At 44.4% G+C, this 20,770-nt stretch overlaps 1 protein-coding gene across 2 annotated transcripts in view; it reads left to right on the forward strand.

The window, feature by feature from the left end:
- Nucleotides 1-285: 285 nt before the first annotated feature.
- MYO16 (myosin XVI) overlaps nucleotides 286-20,770 on the forward strand; it is a 517,433-nt gene continuing 496,948 nt past the window's right edge. Inside the window, exon 1 of one of the 2 annotated variants that reach the window (XM_061435364.1) lies at nucleotides 286-668. The gene's annotated coding sequence lies outside the window, so the exon portion shown is untranslated. Of the gene's footprint in view, nucleotides 669-1,301; nucleotides 1,393-20,770 lie in introns of those variants that run through there. The other variant, XM_061435363.1, reaches the window with a different exon arrangement.

Raw genomic sequence — 20,770 nt, forward strand, 5'->3', positions numbered from 1 at the left:
TCAGGAGAATCTGAGGGGCTCTCGAATACCAGAGCGGGAAGGACGGTCAGGGCCTCTGCGTCTTTAAACAGGGTTACTCATCTGCTCGGGTGACAACTGCCACAGTCCTCGCGATGGCCTTTGTTCGGGTCGGCCGGCTCACGGGGGATGCCCGCTCCAGGTCGCAGCCCCGGGCCACCGCGCAGGGGCCCCGCGCCCGGGCCGCCTCCCCCGCGTTCCGGTCTCGCTGCCCCGCTTCTGGCCGAGCCCGGACGCAGAAGTTTGAAGAGTGAGCCCCGTTCTTAGATTGGCCTGCGAGGCGGGAGGCGGGAGAAGCCGGAGGGGGGACCGGAGGCGCAGCGAGAGCAGAGAGGCGCGGTCCCGGCGCGCGAGCGCGTGGGAAGGAGGCGGCGGCCGGCCCGGACGGAGGCGGGCCCCGCGGAGCCCCGGCGGCCGGAGCGGCGCCCGGGAGCCCGAGCGCGGCCGCGGAACCGGACCCCGGCCGCCCAGCCCGCACCGCCGGCCGGGACGAGAACGGCGCTCACCGGCCCCGGGTGCGCCCGGCGCGCCCGCCCCGAGCGCGCCACGGCCCCGGGGAAGCGCAGGGCAGCAGCGCGCCGCGCACCCTCGCGGGGCGCACTCGGAGTCGACTCCCGGGGTCCCGGCTGCGGGGCACCCTTGTCCAGCAGGTAGGGGTGCGGCGGGCGCCGGGCGCCGTCCCCAGCGCGGGGTGCTTTGGCCGGGCAGCCTCGCCTCCCGGTCCCGTGGTTCGGCGGGGCGACCCCGGGAGGGTGTGGGCTGCTGGCACCTGCCTCGCCGGGTTCCCCCTTCCCCAGCCAGAGTCCCGGGGTGGAGACGGGAGCGGGCGTGGAGAGGGGGCTGGCGATCTCTTTCCCGGAAGGGGACGCGGGCTGAGAGCTGGAACCCTCCGAACTCTGGACCAGCCGGGGAGGAGACGACAGGCTGCCGGTTGAGAGCGGCTGGAAGCCTCTGGTTGCCACGGGAGACGGGAGGAGCGGCGCGGGGGGCCCTCCGCGGACACTCCTGGGGGGCGAGGGAGGGATCGGCCTCTTTCTCTTTTTCTTTGGGGATGCAAGAGGGCGACTACTTCAGAAAACAAAGATATAGGGGTGAAGGAGGCCCCCCAGGCCGCCTTCCACCCATCTACTGACCCTTGACCGCGACCCCTCGCGGGACAATGTCGCTCCATTGTCTCAGGGGTCCGGCCACTACGGGGTGGGCCACGTCGGCGAGGGGCGCGGTCCCCACCCCGGGCTCTTCATTCGGGCCTCCCGCTCCCCCCGCACCCACCGCAGCCAGCCCCCGCCCCATCTTTCCTGGCTGGGGGAAACCAAGGAGGTCTGTGAAAATGTTGGGTTTAACGGTCCCTTGTACGCCGCACTTCCCGGAGAGGTGAGGCAGGTGATTGTCATCAAGTTCTGTTAGCGCTTCTGTCGTTTATGGAAAAGCTGTAGCTGCTCACCGGGGGGCTCAGACCGCCAGTTTTGGGGGGGAAGGAGCCAAAGGCATTTCAGTTGTGTGTTAAGCGTTTGCTACTGAGAAGAATTTCTTGGCCATTGGAGGAGGAAGGGTTGTCTTCTGCTCAGCGGAGCCAAGAAAACTTAGCTGCTGTGAATTGGCCTGAGCAGTCCGTGGGCAGGAAGGGGGGCGCGCCGGGCGGTCTTTATCCTGCTAAGTGCGAAAGCTCCGGAAGCGCTCATCCTCTGAGAGGGGGCTTTCTTTGGGGATCTCGTAAGGGCGGCTGGAATTTCTGCTCAGGTGAAGGTTAAAATGTCTCGAACGTTTGCTTTGTTTTTTTTTTTTTTTGGGGGGGGGGCGTTATTTATGAACCCCCTACAGACTGTATGAATTTCCCAGTGATTCAGAGCAAGAGGCTCCAAGGTTGTCCCTGAGATCCTGAAACGAAACCGTGGGACTGGGAGGAAGGCAGGGGAGCCACACCCCCGCCCGGGCCGGCTAGCAGCCTCTTTATGGGGTTACTGCCTAGCTGCCAGGGTGGGTTACATTTTGCTCTGGGTACGTCTAAAGGCTTTGAAGGTGATTTGTCATCCTTGGGTTAAGGGTCCTCCTGAACATATCTATTTGTCTGTGTGACGCTGTTTAGTTTATTAAAATTACACAAGCATGTGATACGTACTCAACTGCCAGGGTCCCTAATCGTATGTGATCGGCCTGTGTGTGCATATGAGGTTAGAGCTGATGGGCTTTTGGGGAACCAGAGTATATGCCATTGCTTTAGAGACTGATATGCTCCAGGGATATAGTACTTGCTATAAAAAAATCATTCCAAGTGGGATGTTTATTTATTAAAGGAAAAATACTTTTAATCAGAACAGTTTTATAATGGTATGGTCGAGCTTATCTGTGTCCTGTAAAATTTGGGGGAGTGAAATGGTTTTAGTACACAGTAAGATAGTTGAAGTGTTTTTTAAACTATATAATTTTACAATGTTGTGTTAGTTTCAGATGTATAGCCACAGTGATGCAGTTTAATATGTATATATAACTACATATGTGTATACCTGTATAACTATATATTGTGTGCCACACACTATAGTATGTATGGTCACAGAATCACTGTGCTATACACCTAAAACTAAAAATATATAACTGAATAGATATTGTTATATATATAACTGAATACATATCTATGTTTTGTTTTTCAGAGTCTTTTTCCCTCATAGGTTACTACAGAATATTTAGTTGTAGTTTCCTGTGTTATACAGTAGGTCCTTGTAGGTTATCTACTTTGGGCATAGTAGTTAGTATATTTTAATCTGAAATAGCTAGTTTATTTTGCACAAGCAATTAATACTTTAAAGATTTGCTTCTTCTGATCTGAGGATGCTTGATGATAACAGCTCCAGTAGCTACAGGGGTGGGTCATTACTGTAATCTGTGGGTAAATCAGTATCCTTCAGATAGAGAGAATGTCCACTGGGTATAAACCTGTGCGGAGCATGAACGCTCTCGAGGGAGACTGAATAGAAATAGAAACATTTCCTCCTACTTAAGAAATCAGGAAAGTAATCTGTTGCGGAAACCATAACTTGTATAATGCCTGTGTGCTCCTATATTATGCATATGTACGTGTGTACATACCTATCTGTATACACGTGACTTGCAGATCTTTGCATTTATTACTTTTGCATAGGTGAGAAGAGACATTGCTATGGAACTGGGGTATTTGAATATAATGTTTCTTTGAATCTGAGCATGTGCTTAGCTGAGGACCGCAGAAGTATATCTGCCTCTTTGAGGTCTTATCATCAGGGCAAATCCTGGCCAATGACAGCGCATGTTATAGAATGAGAGAAGGCTGGGTGAGAAGGAACTTGTAAGATAAACTACTCAAGCCCCAGTTCTACAAATGAAGAACAGGAGGCCCAGAGTTCTTGGGTCATTTTGGTCAAGATCCCAGAACTCGATCTTGGCAAGGTTATTAGGCTTTGCTCTTTCTGCCTACAGGAGTGTCCGCCAGGTGGGACGGTGGGGGTCTGTAGGTGGTCTAGGCTTTGCTCTTTCTGCCCACAGGAGTGTCCGCCAGGTGTGACGGTGGGGGTCTGTAGGGTGTCAGTTTTCACATCAGTGCTCTCTCCCCCCCCCACTCCTTTCCTGGGTGGTCCTCCTTTCTGCCCACCTTCCTTCTGGCCCACGTCTGCCCACAGGGCACCTTTCCCAGGTGTTCCATCCTTCCTGGACCTTCCGCACCATCATGTGTCTGCCCTGGAGTCCCTAATCGCGGTTGGCCTCTGATTCCTGGGTTTTCTCTCCCACCCAGTGAAGTGGGAAGTGCTGTCCACAGTGTCCTCATTTCTCCGCCCCTCCCTTTCCCTCCCAGTACTTCCCATCAGCCCCCGAGTCTTTACAGTTCTACCTTATAAGTACTGCTGAGATTCATCTTCTCTATTCTGACCTTTTATGACTTTTAGCCAGGGCTTCATCACCCCCTGCCCAGGATAAGGGATCAGTTTCTAATTCATCTTCCTGCTCTAGCCTGTTCCCTCACATCCAGTCTAACAGACGCAAGGGTGATTTATCAGAAATGTGGGTTTGACCCTGAGGCCTCCTGCTGAAAAGCCCTCCGTGAATCCCTTCGCCTACAGCGCCCAGCATGGGCTGCTCCGCACGACCTGTGTTGTCCTTCTGACTTCATCCTGCCCACCCTCCAACCTCCTCTCGACTCTCTTGACTCCTGTCTTCTGCTTGGACCACCCCAACCTGCATGTGCCCCTCCACATGGAACTTAGCATCTCTTAACCCACAGACCTGATTGTTGCTCCTTCAAGCTGGGAAGGTGCTGCTTCTGTCTTTGCTCAGGGCTGGGGTCAAATCCAGAACATCTTTCCCGAGAAACTCTCCCCAGGGATGTCCAGCTTTCTGACCTCCCCTCCTGATCTGGCCCACCTGTGGAGGGAGGCAATAAAGAAGACATAAAGAGGCCCCGCCCCCCTCCTTTGGGAAGCTGGCCAGCGCCAGGTAATGTGTGACAGTAAGCCTCACCCCTTTTAGTATAAAAGAAACCTGAATTCTAACTCAGGCAAGATGGTTCTTCCAGACAGGGGGTCACCATCTTCTCCATCGGCTGACTTGCTGAATAAAGTCTCTATTCCTTTTCCCAACAACTCCGTCTATCGAGCTCTCATGGGGTGGGCAATATGAGGTCAGCTGTGTCCGAATCTTTGAGACCCCATGGACTGTAGCCAGCCAATCTTCTCTGTCTATGGGATTTCCCGGTCAAGAATACTGGAGTGGGTTGCCATTTCCTCCTCCAGGGCATCTTCCTGACCTAGGGATCGAACCTGTGTCTCCGGTTGAATATCAGACTTACAACTGTGCTGAGGTGAATACTTTATTCATCTCTGTGTAGGTGTCCAGATTTCATAGATGTTACATGGATGGATGTAACCATTGCAGCTGGCAGAAGGCAAGCTGCCTACAAACGCCGTTTGGAGATTTTGGCTTCCACAGCTCCCAAGCTCTGACCACGCAGAACCTCCACCCACTTCCTACTGGGGCTCTCCTCTCTCCTATCACTCCACGTCCTACCCCGAGACCCATGGATCTGTCTGTCTCCTCCCTCCCATGAAAGTCATCTGCTCATTTATAGGTAAATCAGAAAAGAAAACTCAGAGAGACTGAGTAATTTGTTCAAAGTTGTACCACTAGCTTATAGGAGAGTAAGTCTCATAGAAGTTATCACTCAGCAAAAATCCAAGTTCTTTTTTCTTTTTGAAAAGCTGAAAGCCTTTTCTTTTTCTTTATTTTTTAATATAAATCTATTTATTTAAATTGGAGGCTAATTACTTTACAATATTGTAATGGTTTTATCAGTCAGCAAAAATCCAACTTCTTTTTTCTTAAGAGAAAAAAAAAAAAAAGCCTCTTTAACAGGTGCCATCACAGCTGGGGCAGCAAACTATAGTCTGAGGGCCAGATGTAACTTAAGTCCTATTTATGTACAGCCTGTGAACAAATAAGCAAATACAAACAAATAAGCAAAAAACAATAACAAAAGCTGTGTGACCCACTGAGACCCCATGGTCCTTGCAGCCTAAAATATTTACCATCTTGCTCTTTGCAGAAAAATTTTGCAGTCCCAGAGGAACAATGGGACTGGAGGTGTAACTAGTTTAATTTATGTGGAAACTAACTTTGGTAAATAATTTTAATACTGGGAAAAACTAGACACATTAACTGAATTTTAGGAAGAAAAGAATCAAGGCATAACTCATACCTCATTCAGATGGCTGAGGTCCTGTGTTTATTTTTTCCCTTTTTGATGCTTCTCACTTACCCATGAATAATTACCATGAAAGGCATCACTACTATTAAGTAATGTAAGTTAAATCAGATAAGTCCTCATAAGAATCACTGTGGGCACTTTTGGTTAAAAAATATCATTGTGGGTATGGATAAGCTGAGTTTGATATTCAAATTCTTATAAGAGGAATTGAATTATACATAAAAATAGGCATTCAAATAAGCTTTTTTTCTATAAATAATGTATGGAGTGCATTTTTTTTTCATTTTTATTACTATAATTAGGGTTTTAAAAATAAGCTTGGGAAGTTAAAGCCTCTGGCCTGTGGCACTGTGTATCTTTAATGAACACATTTGAAATATTAACTAATTCCTTTAAGAATGATAAAGTCTTATTCAGACTTGCTCATTTTCTTTCTAATTTAGATTCTTGGTTATAAGCAGCTCGGTAATATGTAGTTGGGAGTCCCTGGATGGAAATCATTTCACGACCTCCCAAATCTTCTTTTAAAAAGTCTATTAATATGCCTTTTATCTTTATAATTTGGAACAGCGAGTCATTCACTTTACATCTATTTCAATAATTTAAAACTAAATGCAAAAGCAAGACAAAAGAACTTTGACATAAAGAAGAAAGAAATTTAGTTGAGTGGAATATTGCAGAATATTTCATATGGTTTTAGGTTGCTAGTTTCACTTTATAGCCTGTAGAAAGAAATCATAGTGTTTCAGAGTGGACCTGAGATACATTATTTCCCTGGAAGGGGTTTGCTGGAACTATAGATACATGATAAAGTTCAAATAAGCCTGGTAAGTAGGGTTTTTCTAATACATGGAATAACAAGCCTTGAGGCACAAAAACCAAAATGTTGTTTACATAAATGGTAAATTTGAGGTAAAGAAGCTTATGTTGGATTTCAAGTTCTGCTTCATATTTCTCTGGGACCATGAATACATGAGAAACCTTTCTAAGACTCGTGTGTGAAATGGGATAAGCAGAGTGCCTGCCTTGTAGGGTTAAATGTGGGATTAAATGAGATAAAATTTCCAGTATATGCTTCAGTTCAGTTCATTCGCTCAGTTGTGTCCAACTCTTTTCGACCCCATGGACTGCAGCACGCCAGGCCTCCCTGTCCATCACCAGCTCCTGGAGTTTACTCGAACTCATGTCCATTGCGTCGGTGATGCCATCCAACCATCTCATCCTCTGTCGTCCCCTTCTCCTCCCGCCCTCAGTCTTTCCCAGCATCAGGGTTTTTTTCCAATGAGTCAGTTCTTCACATCAGGGAGTTTCAAAGTATGGGAGTTTCAGCTTCAGCATCAGTCCTTCCAATGAATGTTCAGGACTGATTTCCTTTAGGAGGGACTGGTTGAGAAACTTTGTAAACTGCAGGTGCTGTTAGCCTGATATGGACTTTAATAGACTGCCATAGACTTTCATATATTAGGGCTTCTGCTGAATGTTTTATTCTGTGACAGTCTGAGTTATTTTTAAAAGTTTGTGTTGCCATCTCACATGCTATTGTTGCCAAATCTAAACAATGAGAGGAAGTGCCATGGTGGACTTGACTCTCCTTAATAAATAAGAACTTATTGGTGACAGTGTAACTTCTTCCCTTTTGATTTGAATGTCTTCGACTTCTTTTTCTTGCCTGATGCTCTGGCTAGGACCTTCAGTACTGTGTTGAAGAGAAGTGATAGGAGTGGACGTTCTCACCTTCTTCCTGATCTTTGTTACTGTGCTCAGTTGCTAAGCCACATGGGACTCTCTGCGACTTCATGGGCTGCAGCATGCCGGGCTCCCCTGTCCTTCACTATCTCCCAGAGTCAGCTCAGTTTCATGTCTGTTGAGTTGGTGATGCCATCTAACCATCTCATCCACTGCTGCCCTCTTCTCCTTTAGCTTTCAATCATCCCCAGCCTCAGGGTCTTTTCCAAAGAGTCAGCTTTTTGCATCAGGTGGCAAAGTACTGGAGCTTCAGCTTCAGCATCAGTCCTTCCGATGAGTATTCAGGGTTGATTTCCTTTAGGATTGGCTGGTTTGATCTCCTTGCAGACTCTTGAGAGTTTTCTCCAGCACCGCAATTTGAAAGCATCAATTTTTTGGCACTCAACCTTAGTCATCTTAGAGGAATCACTTTCAGTTTTTTTTCACCATTGAGTATGATGTTAGCTGTGGGCTTTTCATATATGGCTTTTTATGTTTAGGTAATTTTCTTCTATTCCTAGTTTGTTGAGCATTTTTACTATAAATGAATGTTGACTTTTGCAACATGCTTTATCTATGTCATTTGTGATGGTCATGTGAATTTTATCCTTTGTTTTGTTAATGTAGTTCAGTTCAGTCCCTGAGTTGTGTTCGATTCTTTGCAACCCCACGAACTGCAGCATGCCAGGCTTCCCTGTCCATCACCAACTCCCGGACTTGCTCAAACTCCTGTCCATTGAGTCGGTGATACCATCCAACTATCTTATCCTCTGTCATCCCCTTCTTTTCCTGCCTTCCATCTTTCCCAGCATCAGGGATATTAATTCATTTTAATGTACTGAAACATATTTTATCCTAGGACTAATTCCCACTTTGTCATGATTTATTATACTTTTAATGTGCCGTTGAATTCAGTTTGGTGGTATTTTGCATCAATACTTGTCATGGATATTCGTCTGTAGTTTTCTTTCTTTGTAGTATTTTTGGTTTGGTATAAGGGTAATACTGTCCTCATAAAACACTCCTTTGACTTCAACTTTTGGGAAGAATTTGAGAAGGATTGGCATTAATTCATCTTTAAATGTTTGGTAGAATTCTCCAGTGAAGCCGTTTGGGCTTGGAATTCTGTTTGGAAGTTTTGATTACTCGTTCAGTCTCCTTACTAGGTAGAGATCTGCTCAAAACTTTTGTTTCTTTATGATTCAGTACTGGAGTGCTATGTATTTTAGAAATTTATTCATTTCTCTTGAGTTATCCAATATTGACGTATAATTGTTCATAGTGATCTCTTATACTCTTTTTTATGTCTGTGGCATTAATTACAATATCTCCTCTTTCATTTCTGATTTATGTATTTGAGTTTTCTCTTTGTCATTTTATTGATCATTTCTATAAACAACTCTTGACTTCATTGATCCTGTATTTTTCCATTCTCTATTTTATTTATTTCTGCTCTAGTCTTTATTATTTCCTTCCTTCTGGTAAGTTCGGGCTCAGTTTTGCTTTTCCCCTGTTTCCTTGATGTGTAAAGTTTTGTTTTGTTTGGAGATCTTTCTTCCTTTGCATGCGTTTACTGCTGTAAACTTTCCTCTTGGTACTGACGTACTGCGTCCTGTGTTTTTGGTATGTTGTGCTTTTGCTTTTATTAGACTCAAGATGTTATTTAATTTCCCTTATGATGTTTTCTTTGACTCATTGGTTTTTCAAGCCTGTGTTGCTCAGTTTCCACATATTTGTTAATATTTCAGTTACTTGTCTAATATTGACTTTTGGTTTCACTCAGTGGCTGTGGCTTCCACCCTTTTATGTTTGTAAGACTTGTTTTGTGGTTAAATGTGTTACGTGATCTCCTCTGGAGAATGGCGCACCCTGGAAAAGACAAGCTTGCTGCTGGTGCTGGGTGCAGTGTTCAGGTCTGGTAGCCGTCTTGGTCTATAATGGTCAAGTCCTCTCTTTCCTTGCTGGTCTTCTGTCTGATTGTTCCAGACATTATTGAAAGTAGGGATATATTAGTCAAGGTTATCCAAAGAACACAAATCAATGGGATAAAAAGGACATTTTTAAAATTAGCAATTGTCTTATGTGATTCTGTATCTTCCTTTCAGGAGAGGCAGGAAAAATTCACTCCCATCAGAGAAATCCTAGGCAACCTTAAATATCCTGCTGAAAACATTTCTGTACATCTTGAACAGGGAGATATTTCTTAGTCTTAAATTATAGTTTCCATTTACCATTTGTAAAGTGATTCAGACAATTGCACCTGTTTTCCATGTGAGTAATTATTACTTGGAAAAAAGGATAAAGTGAAAACAAAGGAAAAGGTAACCCTTAAGACAGACAATGGCAACCCACTCCAGTACTCTTGCCTGGAAAATCCCATGGATGGAGGAGCCTGGTAGGCTACAGTCCATGGGGTTGCTAAGAGTTGGACACGACTGAGTGACTTCACTTTCAGTTTTCACTTTCATGCATTGGAGAAGGAAATGGCAACCCACTCCAGTGTTCTTGCCTTGAGAATCCGAGGGACGGGGGAGCCTGGTGGGCTGCCATCTATGGGGTCACACAGAGTCGGACACGACTGAAGCAACTTAGCAGCAGCAACAGCAAGACAGACACATTGAAAAAGTAAGTTGTGCAAAATCACATTCCAAGGTGAATACCCTTTATGGGGTCTTCTGTAGACCTCCAGCTTACTTAGTTCAGAATAACCTTGACTGACAGAAGTACAGGAATTATAGGGGAGGGGATTCCTACTGAGAAAGAAGGATGTCAGAATCCATGTGTGTTAGAAACCCAATGATTGTTTTACTTTTCTAAGACAATTTAACAGAATTCAATTCTCAGGTCAAAGAATGGACATGCATTTAATGATGTGACCTGAAATTGATGTACTTCAGAAATACTGTCCCTAAGCGTTTGGAAGAGATGCTGCTTTAAAAGTGTCAAGAAAATAGAAAGAAAGGGAGATGCTATTGCTTAAGTCTTTTTAAATTCTCAAGATAGCAGTGGCATAATAAGTTTCTTTAATCTGCATCAGGATCATCTTACCAGAGGCAAGAAGTCCAGGTTTCACACAGCTGAGCACAGAATGCTTTGGGCTTCTTCAGCAGATGGCTCAGGGTCAGTGGCCAACAACAATTTGTAACACAGCAATGATGCTCTGAGGAAGCCAGTTCTGTCCCTGTAATGCAACCTGCTTTATGAAAAACAAAAGCGGATGGTGACTTTTTCTGTAGGGTAGAAAATTTGTCTTCCTTCTTCCCCCTTTCCCTCTCTTCCCTTCCTCCATTCCTTCTTTCCAAGTCGTGGAGTCCACGGTGCTTAGTTTTTTCCTTGTTTGGGTAAACATACTGCATATGTAAATAAATTTATACCTAAAGGGATCTCATCTAAAATTTGAACAATGGAAAAAATAGTAAGAGAATGCACTGGTCATAGAAAACACCCTCTTCCAACAACACAAGAGAAGACTCTACACATGGACATCACCAGATGGTCGACACCGAAATCAGATTGATTATACTCTTTGCAGCCAAAGATGGAGAAGCTCTATACAGTCAGCAAAAACAAGACCGGGAGCTGACTGTGGCTTGGATCATGAACTCCTTATTGCCAAATTCAGACTTAAATGGAAGAAAGTGGAGAAAACCATTGAGGTACAACCTAAATCAAATCCCTAACAATTATACAGTGAAAGTGAGAAATAGATTTAAGGGACTAGATCTGATAGACAGAGTGCCTGATGAACTATGGACGGAGGTTCGTGATATTGTATAGGACACAGGGATCAAGACCATGCCCAAGAAAAAGAAATGCAAAAAAGCAAAATGGCTGTCTGAGGAGGCCTTATAAATAGCCGAGAAAAGAAGAGAAGTGAAAAGCAAAGGAGAAAAGGAAAGATATACCCATTTAATGCAGAGTTCCAAAGAATAGCAAGGAGGGATAAGAAAGCCTTCCTCAGTGATCAGTGCAAAGAAATAGAGGAAAACAATAGAATGGGAAACACTAGAGATCTCTTCAAGGAAATTAGAGATACCAAGGGAACATTTCATGCAAAGGTGGGCTCAATAAAGGACAGAAATGGTATGGACCTAACAGAAGCAGAAGATATTAAGAAGAGGTGGCAAGAATACACAGAAGAACTGTACAAAAAAGATCTTCATGACTCAGATAATCACGATGGTGTGATCACTCACCTAGGGCCAGACATCTGGAATGTGAAGTCAAGTGGGCCTTTAGGAAACATCACTACAAAGAAAGCTAGTGGAGGTGATGGAATTCCAGTTGAGCTATTTCACATGCTGAAAGATGATGCTGTGAAAGTGCTGCACTCAATATGCCAGCAAATTAGGAAAACTCAGCAGTGGCCACAGGACTGCAAAAGGTCAGTTTTCATTCCAATCCCAAAGAAAGGCAATGCCAAAGAATGCTCAAACTACTGCACAATTGCACTCATCTCACACGCTAGTAAAGTAGTGCTCAAAATTCTCCAAGCCAGGCTTTAGCAGTATGTGAACTGTGAACTTCCAGATGTTCAAGCTGGTTTTAGAAAAGGCAGAGGAACCAGAGATCAAATTGCCAACATGTGCTGGATCATGGAAAAAGCAAGAGAGTTCCAGGAAAACATCTATTTCTGCTTTATTGAGGATGCCAAAGCCTTTGACTATGTGGATCACAATAAACTGTGTAAAATTCTTCAAGAGATGGGAATACCAGACCACCTGACCTGCCTCTTGAGAAACCTGTATGCAGGTCAGGAAGCAACAATTAAAACTGGACATGGAACAACAGACTGGTTCCAAATAGGGAAAGGAGTACATCAAGGCTGTATATTGTCACCCTGCTTATTTAACTTATATGCAGAGTACATTATGAGAAACATTGGGCTGGAAGAAGCAAAAGCTGGAATCAAGATTGCTGGAAGAAATATCAATAACCTCAGATATGCAGATGACACCACCCTTATGGCAGAAAGTGAAGAAGAACTAAAGAGCCTCTTGATGAAAGTGAAGGAGGAAAGTGAAAAAGTTGGCTTAAAGCTCAGCATTCAGAAAACTAAGATCATGGCATCCGGTCCCATCATGCATGGCAAATAGATGGGGAAACAGTGGAAACAGTGGCTGACTTTATTTTTCTGGGCTCCAAGATTTCTGCAGATTGTGATTGCAGCCATGAAATTAAAAGACGCTTACTCCTTGGAAGGAAAGTTATGACCAACCTAGACAGCATATTAAATAGCAGAGACATTACTTTGCCAACAAAGGTTTGTCTAGTCAAGGCTATGGTTTTTCCAGTGGTCATGTATGGTTGTGAGAGTTGGACTGTGAAGAAAGCTGAGCACCGAAGAATTGATGCTTTTGAACTGTGGTGTTGGAGAAGACTCTTGAGAGTCCCTTGGACTGCAAGGAGATCCCCTCAGTCCATCCTAAAGGAGAACAGTCCTGGGTGTTCATTGGAAGGACTGATATTGAAGCTGAAACTCCAGTATTTTGGCCACCTAATGGGAAGAGCTGACTCATTTGAAAAGACCGTGATACTGGGAAAGACTGAGGGCAGGAGGAGAAGGGGATGACAGAGGATGAGATGGTTGGATGGCATCACCGACTCGATGGACATGGGTTTGGGGGGACTCCGGGAGTTGGTGATGGACAGGGAGGCCTGGTGTGCTGTAGTCCATGGGGTCGCAAAGAGTTGGACATGATAGAGAGACTGAACTGAACTGAAAAAATAGTAAAAATGAAACTTATTCGGCTAAAATAAGCAATATGTAATATGTGTATCTCTCTCTCTCTCTTTCTCTCACACACATATATATCAGGAACAAAAAGTTCCAACTTTTAGCAAAGTCTGAATCTTTTCTGATCATTTATAAAAACTATATCGTAAGTGGACACTATGTAAAATTAAGAAAATAATGATGGGAAGGCTGTTTGTGAGATTCAGAGAAAATGTGCTAGGAAGTGGCTCTCTTGTCTCCTCATTCCTTTAAAAGAAGGACTTGGCATTGTGGGCATTGCATAAACAAAAATGCAAGTTGTGAACAATTGAGCACTTGTACATTTTGATACCCATCTGTTTTAATAAAGAGTTTGATTTACTGAACTGCATCTAAAGGAAGCTTAGCTTTTATGACTCTGGAACCATCAGTTTACAGGGCAGCAACTTACTAGAGTTTTGAGAATATTGCCACTGGGGAAATAAGAAAAATGAGAATAAAGCCTTTAGCATATTTATATTCACCAGCTTTCCTTTTCTCTTTCCTTCGCTGTCTTCTTTTTCCTTCTCTCTCCACTTCTTTGTGATCCATGGCAAGTCACTCACATCATTGTGTGACTGTTATAATGTTTCATAAAGTGTGCATCATAAATTCTGTCTGGTCTGCTTCAGTTTTAGTGAGGGCCAAATGAAATGATGCTTGTGAAAGTCATTTTCAAGACTGTAATATTCACTCTGTGTATACACATATCTATTACTATCACGTATCTCTACTTGAAAAATATAATTTGTGTTTGTGAGTAAAGTGTGTGTGTGTGTGTGTGTGTGCGCGTGCACACTCAGTCCTGTCTGACTCTTTGTGACCCCGTGCACTTTAGTCTTTCAGGCTCCTCTATCCTTGGGCTTTCCCAGGCAATAATACTGAGTGGGTTGCCATTTCCTTCTCCAGGGGATCTTCCTGACCCAGGGATCCAACCCAGGTCTCCTGCATTGCAGACAGATTCTTTACCGTCTGAGCTTATTTATAAATATAGTTATAAATAAATTAAATATAATTATCAAATTATTTTTATCTACATTGTGAATTTGAGATTTATTTTTTTATTAATAGAATCTTGCCAGTAAAGACTCATGTGGGAGAATTAATGATCTTGAAACCTTGAACTAATAAAATATGGTACACTGAACAAAATCGGTATTTGTCAAGGAGAAAACCAGTCTTGTAAAAATCTATTGACAGTCTGGTGTATTTTTGCAATTCTATTAAATTATAGATTGGAACTTTCCTTAGTTTCATATGTGTTTAAGTCAATAAACTTTTAACACACTCTGTGGTATGGGTGCATTGAATTCATAAGCAAAGAAGACAAGTTTCCAATAGTCGAGATATTTAAGCAACCTAAGTGTCCACTGCCAGATGACTAGATAAAGAAGATGCGGTCCATGTATACAGTGGAATGCTCCTCGGCTATGCACAACGAAGAACGCCGTTCACAGCAACGTGGATGGACCCAGAGACTCTCATACCAAGGAAATGAGTCAGACAAAGACAAGTATCGTATGATATGTGGACTCTGAAAAAAATGATACAAATGAATTTATTTGCAAAAGTAAAATAGACTCACAAACCTAGAAAATAAGTTTATGTTTGCCAAAGGGGAAAGTGGGGAGGGGATAAATTAGGAATTTGGAATTAACAGAGTCACAGCACTATGTTACTGTAAAATAGGTAGGTGAGAAGTGTCTTGTAATAACCTAGAATGGAAGAGAATCCGGGAAAGTTTTGTGCATGTGTGTATGGGACCGAATCGCTTTAGTGTACCCCAGAGTCATTGTAAATCAACTATCAGTTCAGTTTCGTCACTCAGTCGTGTCCGACTCTTTGCGACCCCATGGACGGCAGCATGCCAGGCCTCCCTGTCCATTACCAACTCCCGCAGTCCACCCAAACCCATGTCCATCGAGTCGGTGATGCCATCCAACCATCTCATCCTCTGTCATCCCCTTCTCCTCCTGCCCTCAGTCTTTCCCAGCATCAGGGTTTTTTCCAATTAGTCAGTTCTTCGCATCAGGTGGCCAAACTACTGGAGTTTCAGCTTCAGCTTCAGTCCTTCCATTGAATATTCAGGACTGATCTCCTTTAGGATGGACTGGTTGAACCTCCTTGCAGTCCAAGGGACTCTTAAGAGTCTTCTCCAACACCACAGTTCAAAAGCATCAATTCTTTGGTGCTCAGCTTTCTTCACAGTCCAACTCTCACATCCGTACGTGACTACGGGAAAAAATCAACTATATTTCAGTGAAAAAAAGAAGACAAATGAACTTGCAACTGAATGAAAGGGTGTCTTTTCGGAGGTAAAGCCATTTCAGTGGCTGTAGGCATCCTCTCCAGCCTTCTCTCATCACTGGCTGCAGGGGCTCTGACACGCTGGCCTCTTCCAGTTGGTAGAGGTGTGTTCCAGTCTCGTGTGTTCCCTCCTGCCCTCCCCCCTCCCGTCCCTGTCCTCCTCCTTGGCTCCACTTTCTGTCTTTCCTTCCCTTACTCCTTTTATCCAAAGGGCCTGTTGCCCTGTGGTGCCAGCTGTGAGATCCAAGCAGCACAAGGCATGTTCTCTGACCTTCTGGAGTCACACTGTAGACGGAGGGGTGGGAAATGAGCAAACAGCAAGGCAGCCTATGAGGACATGTCCCAACAGGACTGAGGTGGACAGGGAGTCCGGTTCAGTTCAGTTCACTCACTCAGTCGTGTCCGACTCTTTTTGACCCCATAAACCGCAGCATACCAGGCTTCCCTGTCCTTCACCAACTCCCTGAGTTTACTCAAACTCATGTCCATCGAGTTGGTGATGCCATCCAACCATCTGATCTTCTGTTGTCCCCTTCTCCTCTCACCTTCAATCTTTCCCAGCATCAGGGTCTTTTCCCAAAGAATCAGGTCTTCCCATCAGGTGGCCAAAGTATTGGAGTTTCAGCTTGAGCGTCAGTCCTCCCAGTGAATATTCAGGACTTATTTCCTTTAGGATGGACTGGTTGGATCTCCTTGCCGTCCAAGGGCGGTCCAGAAACACAGCAGATCAGTGAGCCTGAAGTGGGCGGGCGAGACCTCATGGGAGCGTTGTGGGTCTCCTGAGATGCCCGAAGGTCAGAAACAGTTAAGTTATGCGGATAATAAAAGTCAAGGTTACGTGATAAGATACGGTCCTTTACCGACTCTGTTTTGTAATCTCAGTGTGAGGTAGCACATAATGCAAACAATGAAAATGCTCCTGGTGGATTCCAACTGATTTTAATTGTCTGCAAGGTTTATTTCTAGCACGGATACCTGTGCAGCAGTCCTGTTTTCCAGCTTCTTCCATCTCACACACCGTTGGCTGTAATATAACTGTACTAGGTGTCTGCACGCTGCTTACTCCGCCACCATAGAGCACCAGCCTGGTAAATAGCAGTCCGCAAACTGACGACTGTCCTCCTGAGGTTTGATCATCTGCCTCTGATCCTGGTAGTTGGGATCTTAGGTAGTTTTACTCGTAAATATAATTATATTTAATGATCTGTTTTATAAGCACGTTGGCTTGATAGTTGACTGAATTAGAATGTGGAAAAAAATAAAGAAATGTGGGCATCACACATTGTAGAAATGTTCCAAAATGTTCCTGATGTTGTGTATTTTTTCTACTTTCTTCTAGGTATGCCATAAGCACAACTTCATGATTATTAGTCTCAAACAACGTAACTGTGATGTAGATTTCTGTGACTGTTTCTTTCTACTTGTTCCAACCTTTCTTCTCCTCAGTAGAATGTATTCAGCATTGGGTACAAAGGATGCTGAATAGGTAGTTTTTATTTTTTAAGTGTAAAAGCAAAATCAAATTCACGCAGGGAAGAAGAAAAGAAACACGTACAGAGCCTGTGGTGGACAGTTACTGACGTCGTACTAGAAAGGACAGTCTCCTTTAATACGTGTGCTCTGATGGAGCTGGAACTGGGCCAGAATTTTGGAGATGATCGAATTCTTTCCTGTACAGAAAGCAGCGACTTCTTTGAATTAGTGTTAAGACAAGAACTGAGTTAGTGTTGGTCACTCGGTCATGTCCAACTCTTTGCAACCCCATGGATTATAACCAGGCACCTCTGTCCATGGGATTCTCCAGGTAAGAATACTAGAGTGGGTTTCCCTTCCCTTCTCCAGGGAATCTTCCTGACCCAGGGGTAGAACCTGTCTATGCCTGCACTGCAGGCAGCTTCTTTACCATCTGAGCCACCAGGAAAGTCCTCTTGAATTATGTGATCCAAATACAGTGCAGGAAGGCAAACCTCTATTTGTTTACTGAATGAGCAAATGAATAGACAGATAAGTTATATTTAATATCTGTCACGTTTTTTCCCCATGGATTTAAAATTGGTATCTCAGGAGTGTTCATTTCTTCAATTCAGCCCATAACTGTGTTAACTGTGTTAAAAAAAAGGCTCCCATCCTTTCTACGTAGGAATCTCCTGGACAGAGGATGAGATTAAGTGCAGAACCTGAGACAGAGCAAGATGTAGGTGTTGAGAGTCTCTGTGTAGTGGTGGTGATGATGTCACAGCTGTCACGCGTGGCTGAGGACGTCGAGGAAGTCGTTACAGAGGAGGTAGAATCTGAGAGTTGAAGAATGTGTTGGAATTCTGGTGAACATGCACCTCACACGTAACTTGTCTAAAAGGAAACTCAGTTTTCTAACTGAATTTGCAGCAGCTCCTGAATTCTGAATTCCATTCATGGACCAGTGGAATCTGGGTCTTCGTGCTCTCCTCCATTACACTCTTTTAGACCAGGAATCTCATAAATTGCTTGTGTCTTTTCCTTTCCTTCCATTTTCTCTGCTCTCCCCCACCCCAACCTTAGTTCCAGAACATCAGTGACGTGGCTGGTAGCCTCCTGTGATGCACTGAATTTGTCACCCACCGTCATCATCCATCCTGCATCTCGATACCTGACTCGTCACCGTGGTACCTCAGGTCGTTGCTCTGCAGGTCCCAAACCTTCCGTATCCTCTCCCTAGCTGTCAGTCCTTTTCAAGCTCTCTACCCCAGCAAGCAGTCAAATCTTTTCACAGCCTGGCCTTGACCTACATTTCTCACATCAGTGTTCAGTAGGGCAGAAGAATCTCAGCTTGGGAGTGGACTTTAGAAGTCCTGGGGTTTACCCTCCTCCCCTCAAAATGCATGAGTCCTTCAACCACATCCCAGCTAAGTGGCCCTGTCTTATTTCTGTCCCCAGTTCTGGGACCTTTGCCTGTTAACAGCCAACCCCTGTTGAGGACCGTTGCAAGCACAGGGCTATGCTTTTCCTCTTCTGTTTCTTTTTGTGCTAATTTTCATTGTCTTCTTCCCAGAAGAACTTCATCCTTGCTCCTGTTAACCCCATCCCTCAGGACCTGGTTCCTGTGCTGCCTCCTGATGGAAAATGACTGTGGTTGTCACATAATCACACCTGAGCCAAGCAAGGGTTATGCTGTGATGATGGGACAAGTGACATATTTAAGTGAAGTGATAAACTAAAGATTGAGATGGTAGTAGATGGTAGGATAAAGGATAGGAGGAATTTAGATATAGAGTTTTGTTAACGGGTGGATAGTTTACATACAATTTATTTTTGAAAATGTGAAGGTGACTTTTAAAATCAGCTTCCCTATATTTGATTATTTCTGATTTTAAGGTAAAATGATTGCCATATGGTTTATATTTTTAAAACTAAAAAAACAAAACAAAACAGCTATAATATGACTAGTCCAAGCGCAGAACTGAAATCAAAGTAAAAAGAGGTCTATTTGGGGACCACACAGGTACACCCGTAGCAGGCATAGATGGTATGCTTGGGTCCCGCCAAGAACCGCAGTGCGAACCACCTTAGGTCACCAGGAGACGGAGAGGGAATGAGTGTGGAAGGTGCAAACCAAGCTCCCTTACTTCATTCACTTATCACTACATTTCACAGCAAGTGTTATTGCCTCAAAAACAGCATGACTGAACATATATGTTAGGAAACAGTCTGATCAATAGCTAAATTATTTGGATCTGCCAACTTTGAAGTAACAAGTGTTAGGCATTTTTTTTTCCATTTATAATGGAAATAATAAAAATGATGACCTAAGACCAGTTGCTAAACCGTGTGAAGGTTGTGTTCTGTGTGTGATCCTTGGGCCGTGTGGGGAAGGTGTCACGTCTTCTGATTCCGTTGAGCCTGAGTGTGAAGGGTGCGGTGTCCCAGTCTTGCAGTGGCCTTGTGTAGTTTGTATTTTCCATCTCAGGAGACGAGACGGGATGAGAAGGGGATTCTCACAGCCTCTGGTCCCAGCCTTGCCACCAGCTGACTGACCATGGGACTTGCAGGCACATCGTGACCCAAGGGATGTTTTCTGATTCTGTGGAAGCATCACTAGAGAGACCTATAAAGTGGGAAATTCATTAGTGTCTGGAATCTTCATCAGGGTTTCTCAACCTGGGCAGGACATTTTGGACCAGGTTATTCTGTGTTTGTGGTGCTGCCCTGTGTGTTGCTGGGTGTTTGGAGGCTACCCTCCTCCTAAAGGAGGCAGGGTGGAGCATCCCTGCCTCCACCTGAGATGCTGGAAGCCACGCCCTGCACCAGGTTTTAAAATCTTAGAAAAGTCTCCAGGCAAGGCCAGATGTTTAGGGTTTAGAATCACCCTCAATTGAAAACCACTGATCTAGATATTAGTGCCAACTCTGTAATTCTAGTTTTCATTCCACTAAGTGGCCAAATATTCAATACTTTGTGAAGAACACCTATCAGTGCCTCACCTCATGGTTGCTTTCGCATGCCTCCTAGACTTGTTATCTGATTAAAGGAGCTTTGACAAGACTCACTTTGCAGTCCAAGCTATGGTTTTTCCAGTAGTCATGTACAGATGTGAGAGTTGGATCATAAAGAAGGCTGAGCGCTGAAGAATTGATGCTTTCAAACTGTGGTGTTGGAGAAGACTCTTGAGAGTCCCTTGGACTGCAAGGAGATCCAACCAGTCAGTCCTAAAGGAAGTCAAACGTGAATATTCATTGGAAGGACTGATGCTAAAGCTGAAACTCCAGTACTTTGGCCACCTATGTGAAGAGCTGACTCCCTGGAAAAGACCCTCATGCTGGGAAAGATTGAAGGCTAAAGGAAAAGGGGCAACAGAAGATGAGATGGTTAGATGGCATCACTGACTCAATGGCCCTGAATTGGAGCAAACTCTGGGAGATAGTGGAGGACAGAGGAGCGTGGCAGGCTGCAGTCCACGGGGTCACAAGGAGTTGGACACAATTGAGCGACTGAACAACGACAACCGCACTTGAAGCTAAAATCCGTACATTAATAATTCCTTCAACGAGCGTATTGCAGGTAACGAATGAAGTAGAATTACTTCTTACTCATTTTACACATTTTCTGAGTGTATTGGGCATGTGGCGCCAGTTTCTTTTCTTCTTTTTCTAAGTCTGGCAGCAGACACTACTCTTCATCTTCCCACGACTGATTTTTTTAGCGGGGGAGGAGAGGGACGGGAGTGACACCAGCTGGCGAATGCGGAATTAATTACAGATTGT

Source organism: Bos javanicus, chromosome 12 (assembly GCF_032452875.1).
Source record: "Bos javanicus breed banteng chromosome 12, ARS-OSU_banteng_1.0, whole genome shotgun sequence".
Lineage (NCBI taxonomy): Eukaryota > Metazoa > Chordata > Mammalia > Artiodactyla > Bovidae > Bos > Bos javanicus.